The sequence below is a fragment of the Oncorhynchus keta genome, unplaced genomic scaffold (genome assembly GCF_023373465.1).
Source record: "Oncorhynchus keta strain PuntledgeMale-10-30-2019 unplaced genomic scaffold, Oket_V2 Un_contig_28607_pilon_pilon, whole genome shotgun sequence".
In the NCBI taxonomy this organism is placed as follows: Eukaryota; Metazoa; Chordata; class Actinopteri; order Salmoniformes; family Salmonidae; genus Oncorhynchus; species Oncorhynchus keta.
The window spans coordinates 31,218-40,000 of NW_026286123.1; the positions used below are offsets into that span (position 1 = coordinate 31,218).

General features: G+C 52.2%; 1 long non-coding RNA gene and 1 pseudogene across 1 annotated transcript; one reads left to right on the forward strand and one right to left on the reverse strand.

Annotated features, from left to right (window-relative positions):
* LOC127923165 (E3 ubiquitin-protein ligase TRAF7-like) overlaps positions 1–8,783 on the reverse strand; it is a 74,681-nt pseudogene that overhangs the window by 27,106 nt on the left and 38,792 nt on the right.
* On the forward strand, positions 1,950–2,793 carry LOC127923164 (uncharacterized). The gene is made up of 3 exons (XR_008113530.1): positions 1,950–2,166; positions 2,201–2,582; positions 2,625–2,793. It is a non-coding gene; the product is annotated as an uncharacterized LOC127923164 (long non-coding RNA).

Genomic DNA, 8,783 nt, shown 5'->3' on the forward strand with positions numbered 1-8,783 from the left:
GTGGAGACTGCTCGTTGAGGAGAGAACGACTAACACCCAGTCCTGTGGGTGGAGACTGCTCGTTGAGGAGAGAACGACTAACACCCAGTCAGCTGTCCTGTGGGTGGAGACTGCTCGTTGAGGAGAGAACGACTAACACCCAGTCAGCTGCTGTCCTGTGGGTGGAGACTGCTCGTTGAGGAGAGAACGACTAACACCCAGTCAGCTGCTGTCCTGTGGGTGGAGACTGCTCGTTGAGGAGAGAACGACTAACACCCAGTCAGCTGCTGTCCTGTGGGTGGAGACTGCTCGTTGAGGAGAGAACGACTAACACCCAGTCAGCTGCTGTCCTGTGGGTGGAGACTGCTCTTTGAGGAGAGAACGACTAACACCCAGTCCTGTGGGTGGAGACTGCTCGTTGAGGAGAGAACGACTAACACCCAGTCCTGTGGGTGGAGACTGCTCGTTGAGGAGAGAACGACTAACACCCAGTCCTGTGGGTGGAGACTGCTCATTGAGGAGAGAACGACTAACACCCAGTCAGCTGTCCTGTGGGTGGAGACTGCTCGTTGAGGAGAGAACGACTAACACCCAGTCAGCTGTCCTGTGGGTGGAGACTGCTCGTTGAGGAGAGAACGACTAACACCCAGTCAGCTGCTGTCCTGTGGGTGGAGACTGCTCTTTGAGGAGAGAACGACTAACACCCAGTCCTGTGGGTGGAGCCTGCTCTTTGAGGAGAGAACGACTAACACCCAGTCCTGTGGGTGGAGACTGCTCTTTGAGGAGAGAACGACTAACACCCAGTCCTGTGGGTGGAGACTGCTCGTTGAGGAGAGAACGACTAACACCCAGTCCTGTGGGTGGAGACTGCTCGTTGAGGAGAGAACGACTAACACCCAGTCCTGTGGGTGGAGACTGCTCGTTGAGGAGAGAACGACTAACACCCAGTCCTGTGGGTGGAGACTGCTCGTTGAGGAGAGAACGACTAACACCCAGTCCTGTGGGTGGAGACTGCCTGAGGAGAGAACGACTAACACCCAGTCCTGTGGGTGGAGACTGCTCGTTGAGGAGAGAACGACTAACACCCAGTCCTGTGGGTGGAGACTGCTCGTTGAGGAGAGAACGACTAACACCCAGTCCTGTGGGTGGAGACTGCTCGTTGAGGAGAGAACGACTAACACCCAGTCCTGTGGGTGGAGACTGCTCGTTGAGGAGAGAACGACTAACACCCAGTCCTGTGGGTGGAGACTGCTCGTTGAGGAGAGAACGACTAACACCCAGTCAGCTGTCCTGTGGGTGGAGACTGCTCGTTGAGGAGAGAACGACAAACACCCAGTCAGCTGTCCTGTGGGTGGAGACTGCTCGTTGAGGAGAGAACGACTAACACCCAGTCCTGTGGGTGGAGACTGCTCGTTGAGGAGAGAACGACTAACACCCAGTCCTGTGGGTGGAGACTGCCTCGTTGAGGAGAGAACGACTAACACCCAGTCCTGTGGGTGGAGACTGCTCGTTGAGGAGAGAACGACTAACACCCAGTCCTGTGGGTGGAGACTGCTCGTTGAGGAGAGAACGACTAACACCCAGTCCTGTGGGTGGAGACTGCTCGTTGAGGAGAGAACGACTAACACCCAGTCCTGTGGGTGGAGACTGCTCGTTGAGGAGAGAACGACTAACACCCAGTCCTGTGGGTGGAGACTGCTCGTTGAGGAGAGAACGACTAACACCCAGTCCTGTGGGTGGAGACTGCTCGTTGAGGACAAAGGTCCAAGGAGGCAGAGACAGAATTTGGCGTTGGGGAGTCCATTGCTCCGATCCTGCCTGGTGTCACCGGTACAGGCTGATGGCAGTGATGTAATGGTGTGGGGGAATGTTTTATACCCGAAGAAGTCAGGCTGTTCTGGAGGCAAAGGCGGGTGCGACTTGGTACCAAATGGTGTACCTAATTAACAGTCAGACTGTAGGTGTGTTGTGGTTTATAAGAGACAACAGTCAGACTGTAGGTGTGGTTTATAAGAGACAACAGTCAGACTGTAGGTGTGTTTTATAAGAGACAACAGCCTGTAGGTGTGTTGTTGTGGTTTATAAGAGACAACAGTCAGACTGTAGGTGTGTTGTTGTGGTTTATAAGAGACAACAGTCAGACTGTAGGTGTGTTGTGGTTTATAAGAGACAACAGTCAGACTGTAGGTGTGTTTTATAAGAGACAACAGTCAGACTGTAGGTGTGTTGTTGTGGTTTATAAGAGACAACAGTCAGACTGTAGGTGTGTTTTATAAGAGACAACAGTCAGACTGTAGGTGTGTTTTATAAGAGACAACAGTCAGACTGTAGGTGTGGTTTATAAGAGACAACAGTCAGACTGTAGGTGTGTTTTATAAGAGACAACAGTCAGACTGTAGGTGTGTTTTATAAGAGACAACAGTCAGACTGTAGGTGTGGTTTATAAGAGACAACAGTCAGACTGTAGGTGTGGTTTATAAGAGACAACAGTCAGACTGTAGGTGTGGTTTATAAGAGACAACAGTCAGACTGTAGGTGTGGTTTATAAGAGACAACAGTCAGACTGTAGGTGTGGTTTATAAGAGACAACAGTCAGACTGTAGGTGTGTCGTTGTAGTTTATAATAGACAACAGTCAGACTGTAGGTGTGTTGTTGTGGTTTATAAGAGACAACAGTCAGACTGTAGGTGTGTTGTTGTGGTTTATAAGAGACAACAGTCAGACTGTAGGTGTGTTGTTGTGGTTTATAAGAGACAACAGTCAGACTGTAGGTGTGTTGTTAAACAGGATAATTTATAAGAGACAACAGTCAGAACAGACTCACTATGATGGTGCAGTCAGCTGAGCCACTATACAGTCTGTTCCTACAGGGAGGAGAGGAGAGCGAGAGGGGAAGAGGAGAGAGGGAGGGGAAGAGGAGAGAGGAAGAGGAGAGGGGAAGATAGAGAGAGAGGAAAGAGGAGAGGGGAAGAGGAAAGCGAGAGGGGAAAGAGAGAGGAGAGGGAAGAGGAGAGGGGAAGAGGAGAGGGGAAGAGTAGAGCGAGAGAGGAAAGAGGAGAGGGAAGAGGAAAGCGAGAGGGGAAGAGGAAGAGAGGGGGAAGAGGAAAGCGAGAGGGGAAAGAGGAGAGGGGAAGAGGAAAGGAGAGGGGAAAGAGAGAGAGAAGGAAAGCGAGAGGGAAAGAGGAGAGGGGAAGAGGTGAGAGGGGAAGAGGAGAGGGAAGAGGAGAGCGAGAGGGGAAAGAGGAAAGCGAGAGGGGAAGAGGAGTGGTTTATAGAGCGAGAGGAGAAGGAGAGCAAGAGGGGGAAGAAGAGGGGGAAGAGGAGAGCGAGAGGGGAAGAGGAGCGAGAGGGGAAGGAGGAGAGGGAAGAGGAAAGCGAGAGAGGAGAGGGAAAGAGGAGAGGGGAAGAGGAAAGCGAGAGGAAGAGGAGAGCGAGAGGAGAAGGAGACAAGAGGGGAGCGAGAGGGGAAGAGGAGAGCGAGAGGGGAAGAAGAGGAGAGGGGAAGAGGAGAGGGGAAGAGGAGAGGGGAAGAGGAGAGGGGAAGAGGAGAGGGGAAAGAGGAGAGGGGAAGAGGAGAGGGGAAGAGGAGAGGGGAAGAGGAGAGGGGGAAGAGGAGAGGGGAAAGGAGAGGGGAAAAAGGAGAGGGGAAAGGAGAGGGGAAAGGAGAGGGGAAAGGAGAAGGGGAAGAGGAAAGGGGAAGAGGAAAGGGAAGAGGAGAGGAAGAGGGAGGGGAAGAGGAAAGGAAGAGGAAAGGGGAGAGGAAAGGGGAAGAGGAAAGGGGAAGAGAGGGGAAAGAGGAGAGGGGAAAGAGGAGAGGGGAAAGAGGAGAGGGAAAGAGGAGAGGAAAGAGGAGAAGAGGAGAGGGGAAGAGGAGAGGGAAAGGAGAGAGGGAAAGAAGAGGGAAAAGAGAGGGGAAAGAGGAGAGGGGAAAGAGGAGAGGGGAAGAGAGAGGAAGAGGAGAGGGAAGAGGAGAGGGGAAGAGGAGAGGAAAGAGGAGAGGGGAAGAGGAGAGGGGGAAGAGGAGAGGGGAAGAGGAGAGGGAAGAGGAGAGGGGAAGAGGAGAGGGGAAGAGGAGAGGGAAAGAGGAGAGGGGAAAGAGGAGAGGGAAGAGGAGAGGGAAGAGCAGAGGGGAAGAGTAGAGCGAGAGGGGAAAGAGGAGAGGGGAGAGAGGGAGGGGAAAGAGAGCAGAGGGGGGAAGAGAGCGAGAGGGGGAAGAGAGGGAAGAGAGGAGAGGGGGAAGAGAGCGAGAGGGGAAGAGAGCGAGAGGGGGAAGAGAGCGAGAGGGGGAAGAGAGCGAGAGGGGGAAGAGGAGAGCGGGAGGGGAAAGAGAGCGAGGGGAAAGAGAGCGGGAGGGAAAGAGAGCGGGGGGAAAGAGAGAGAGAGGGAAAAAGAGAGCAGAGGGGGGAAGGGGAGAGAGAGGGGAAGAGAGCGAGAGGGGGAAAGGAGAGCCAGAGAGGGGAAGAGGAGAGCAAGCGAGAGAGGGAAGAGAGCGAGGGGGAAGAGGAGCGGGGGGGAAGAGAGAGCGGGGGGAAGAGAGAGCGGGGGAAAGAGAGGGGGGGAAGAGAGAGAGAGGGGGAAGAGAGAGAGAGGGGGAAGAGGAGAGGGGGGAAGAGGAGAGCGAGAGGGGGAAGAGAAGAGAGGGGGAAGAGGAGAGCGAGAGGGAGAAGAGGAGAGCGAGAGGGGGAAGAGGAGAGCGAGAGGGGGAAGAGGAGAGCGAGAGGGGAAGAGAGCGAGAGGGGGGAAGAGAGAGAGAGAGAGAGGGGGAAGAGAGAGAGGGGGAAGAGGAGAGCGAGAGGGGAAGAGGCGAGAGAGGGGGAAGAGAGGGGGAAGAGAGCGAGAGGGGGAAGAGAGAGAAGAGAGGGGGAAGAGAGCGAGAGGGGGAAGAGAGCGAGAGGGGGAAGAGAGGGGGAAGAGAGCGAGAGGGGGAAGAGGGGGAAGAGAGCCGAGAGGGGGAAGAGAGGGGGAAGAGAGAGAGGGGGAAGAGAGGGGAAAGAGCGAGAGGGGGAAGAGGAGAGCGAGAGGGGGAAGAGAGAGAGACAGAAGAGAGAGAGAGGGGGAAGAGAGAGAGAGGGGGGAAGGAGAGACAGAAGAGTGATTATTGTCCTGCTATTATTACTACTATTAACACATCTGTGTGTGTCCTTACCCTGTATATATGTGTGTGTGTGTGTGTGTGTGTGTGTGTGTGTGTGTGTGTGTGTGTGTGTGTGTGTGTGTGTGTGTGTGTGTGTGTGTGTGTGTCCTTACCCCTGTATATGTGTGTGTGTGTGTGTGTGTGTGTGTGTGTGTGTGTGTGTGTGTGTGTGTGTGTGTGTGTGTGTGTGTGTGTGTGTCCTTACCCCTGTATATGTGTGTGTGTGTGTGTGTCCTCACCCCTGTATATGTGTGTGTGTGTGTGTGTGTGTCCTTACCCCTGTATATGTGTGTGTGTGTGTGTGTGTGTGTGTGTGTGTGTGTGTGTCCTTACCCCTGTATATGTGTGTGCGTGTGTGTGTGTGTGTGTGTCCTTACCCCTGTATATGTGTGTGTGTGCGTGTGTGCGTGTGTGTGTGTGTGTGTCCTTACCCCTGTATATGTGTGTGTGTCCTTACCCCTGTATATATGTGTGTGTGTGTGTGTGTGTGTGTGTGTGTGTGTGTGTGTGTGTGTGTGTGTGTGTGTGTGTCCTTACCCCTGTATATGTGTGTGTGTCCTTACCCTGTATATGTGTGTGTGTGTGTGTGTGTCTCCTTACCCCTGTATATGTGTGTGTGTGTGTGTCCTCACCCCTGTATATGTGTGTGTGTGTGTGTGTGTGTGTGTGTGTGTGTGTGTGTGTGTGTGTGTGTGTGTGTGTGTACCCCTGTATATGTGTGTGTGTGTGTGTGTGTGTGTGTGTGTGTGTGTGTGTGTGTGTGTGTGTGTGTGTACCCCTGTATATGTGTGTGCGTGTGTGTGTGTGTGTGTCCTTACCCCTGTATATGTGTGTGTGTGCATGTGTGCGTGTGTGTGTGTCCTTACCCCTGTATATGTGTGTGTCCTTACCCCTGTATATGTGTGTGTGTCCTTACCCCTGTATATATGTGTGTGTGTGTGTGTGTGTGTGTGTGTGTGTGTGTGTGTGTGTGTGTGTGTGTGTGTGTGTGTGTGTGTGTGTCCTTACCCCTGTATATGTGCGTGTGTGTGTGTGTGTGTGTCCTTACCCCTGTATATGTGTGTGTCCTTACCCCTGTATATGTGTGTGTGTCCTTACCCCTGTATATATGTGTGTGTGTGTGTGTGTGTGTGTGTGTGTGTGTGTGTGTGTGTGTGTCCTTACCCCTGTATATGTGTGTGTGTGTGTGTGTGTGTCCTTACCCCTGTATATGTGTGTGTGTCCTTACCCCTGTATATGTGTGTGTGTCCTTACCCCTGTATATGTGTGTGTGTGTGTGTGTCTCCTTACCCCTGTATACACAGTGCCAGCACGATTCCATCATGACCCTCCAGAGTCTTCTGACATTTATAGGTGGTGCAGGTATCCCACACCTAGCAGAGAGAGAGAGAGAGTCAACATGTGTCTGTGTGCGGTCTGAGCGTGATCAACGAAGACTTCTGATCAACGATTACAACTCAGGTCTAGAAGACTTCTGATCAACGATTACAACTCAGGTCTAGAAGACTTCTGATCAACGATTACAACTCAGGTCTAGAAGACTTCTGATCAACGATTACAACTCAGACCTAGAAGACTTCTGATCAACGATTACAACTCAGGTCTAGAAGACTTCTGATCAACGATTACAACTCAGGTCTAGAAGACTTCTGATCAACGATTACAACTCAGGTCTAGAAGACTTCTGATCAACGAAGACTTCTGATCAACGATTACAACTCAGGTCTAGAAGACTTCTGATCAACGATTACAACTCGGGTCTAGAAGACTTCTGATCAACGATTACAACTCAGACCTAGAAGACTTCTGATCAACGATTACAACTCAGGTCTAGAAGACTTCTGATCAACGATTACAACTCAGACCTAGAAGACTTCTGATCAACGATTACAACTCAGGTCTAGAAGACTTTTGAGAGTCGATCGATGGTGATAAAAGCAATAATAAGAGAGTAAAGGATAATTATCTAAATAAAAAGTTGAGTAAAAACCGTTTGTTCGTTTCCACTACGTCCCTGGTTGGGTCTGGTGTAAACCCATCCAGGCAGGCTGGAATCTACATTTGCATTTTAGCTATCGATGAGACGGTCGGCGGCGCTTGATCAGTCCACTCTGTACCTGCCTGGCTGAGAGGCAGTGTGGGTAGAATGAGAGGGATCTCTCCTGACAACCAGAGAGGCAGTGTGGGTAGAATGAGAGGGATCTCTCCTGACAACCAGAGGCAGTGTGGGTAGAATGAGAGGGATCTCTCCTGACAACCAGAGAGGCAGTGTGGGTAGAATGAGAGGGATCTCTCCTGACAACCAGAGAGGCAGTGTGGGTAGAATGAGAGGGATCTCTCCTGACAACCAGAGAGGCAGTGTGGGTAGAATGAGAGGGATCTCTCCTGACAACCAGAGAGGCAGTGTGGGTAGAATGAGAGGGATCTCTCCTGACAACCAGAGAGGCAGTGTGGGTAGAATGAGAGGGATCTCTCCTGACAACCAGAGAGGCAGTGTGGGTAGAATGAGAGGGATCTCTCCTGACAACCAGAGAGGCAGTGTGGGTAGAATGAGAGGGATCTCTCCTGACAACAGAGGCAGAGAGGACAACCAGTGCAGTGTGGGGTAGAATGAGAGGGATCTCTCCTGACAACCAGAGAGGCAGTGTGGGTAGAATAGAATGAGGGATCTCTCCTGACAACCAGAGAGGCAGTGTGGGTAGAATGAGAGGGAGCTCTCCTGACAACCAGAGAGGCAGTGTGGGTAGAATGAGAGGGATCTCTCCTGACAACCAGAGAGGCAGTGTGGGTAGAATGAGAGGGTGGGTAGAATGAGAGGGATCTCTCCTGACAACCAGAGAGGCAGTGTGGGTAGAATGAGAGGGATCTCTCCTGACAACCAGAGAGGCAGTGTGGGTAGAATGAGAGGGATCTCTCCTGACAACCAGAGAGGCAGTGTGGGTAGAATGAGAGGGAGCTCTCCTGACAACCAGAGAGGCAGTGTGGGTAGAATGAGAGGGATCTCTCCTGACAACCAGAGAGGCAGTGTGGGTAGAATGAAGAGGGATCTCTCCTGACAACCAGAGGCAGTGTGGGTAGAATGAGAGGGATCTCTCCTGACAACCAGAGAGCAGTGCAGTGAATGGGTAGAATGGGTAGAAGGGATCTCTCCTGACAACCAGAGGCAGTGTGGGTAGAAGAGGGATCTCCTGACAACCAGAGGCAGTGTGGGTAGAATGAGAGGGAGCTCTCCTGACAACCAGAGAGGCAGTGTGGGTAGAATGAGAGGGAGCTCTCCTGACAACCAGAGAGGCAGTGTGGGTAGAATGAGAGGGATCTCTCCTGACAACCAGAGAGGCAGTGTGGGTAGAATGAGAGGGATCTCTCCTGACAACCAGAGAGGCAGTGTGGGTAGAATGAGAGGGATCTCTCCTGACAACCAGAGAGGCAGTGTGGGTAGAATGAGAGGGAGCTCTCCTGACAACCAGAGAGGCAGTGTGGGTAGAATGAGAGGGATCTCTCCTGACAACCAGAGAGGCAGTGTGGGTAGAATGAGAGGGATCTCTCCTGACAACCAGAGAGACAGTGTGGGTAGAATGAGAGGGATCTCTCCTGACAACCAGAGAGGCAGTGTGGGTAGAATGAGAGGGATCTCTCCTGACAACCAGAGAGGCAGTGTGGGTAGAATGAG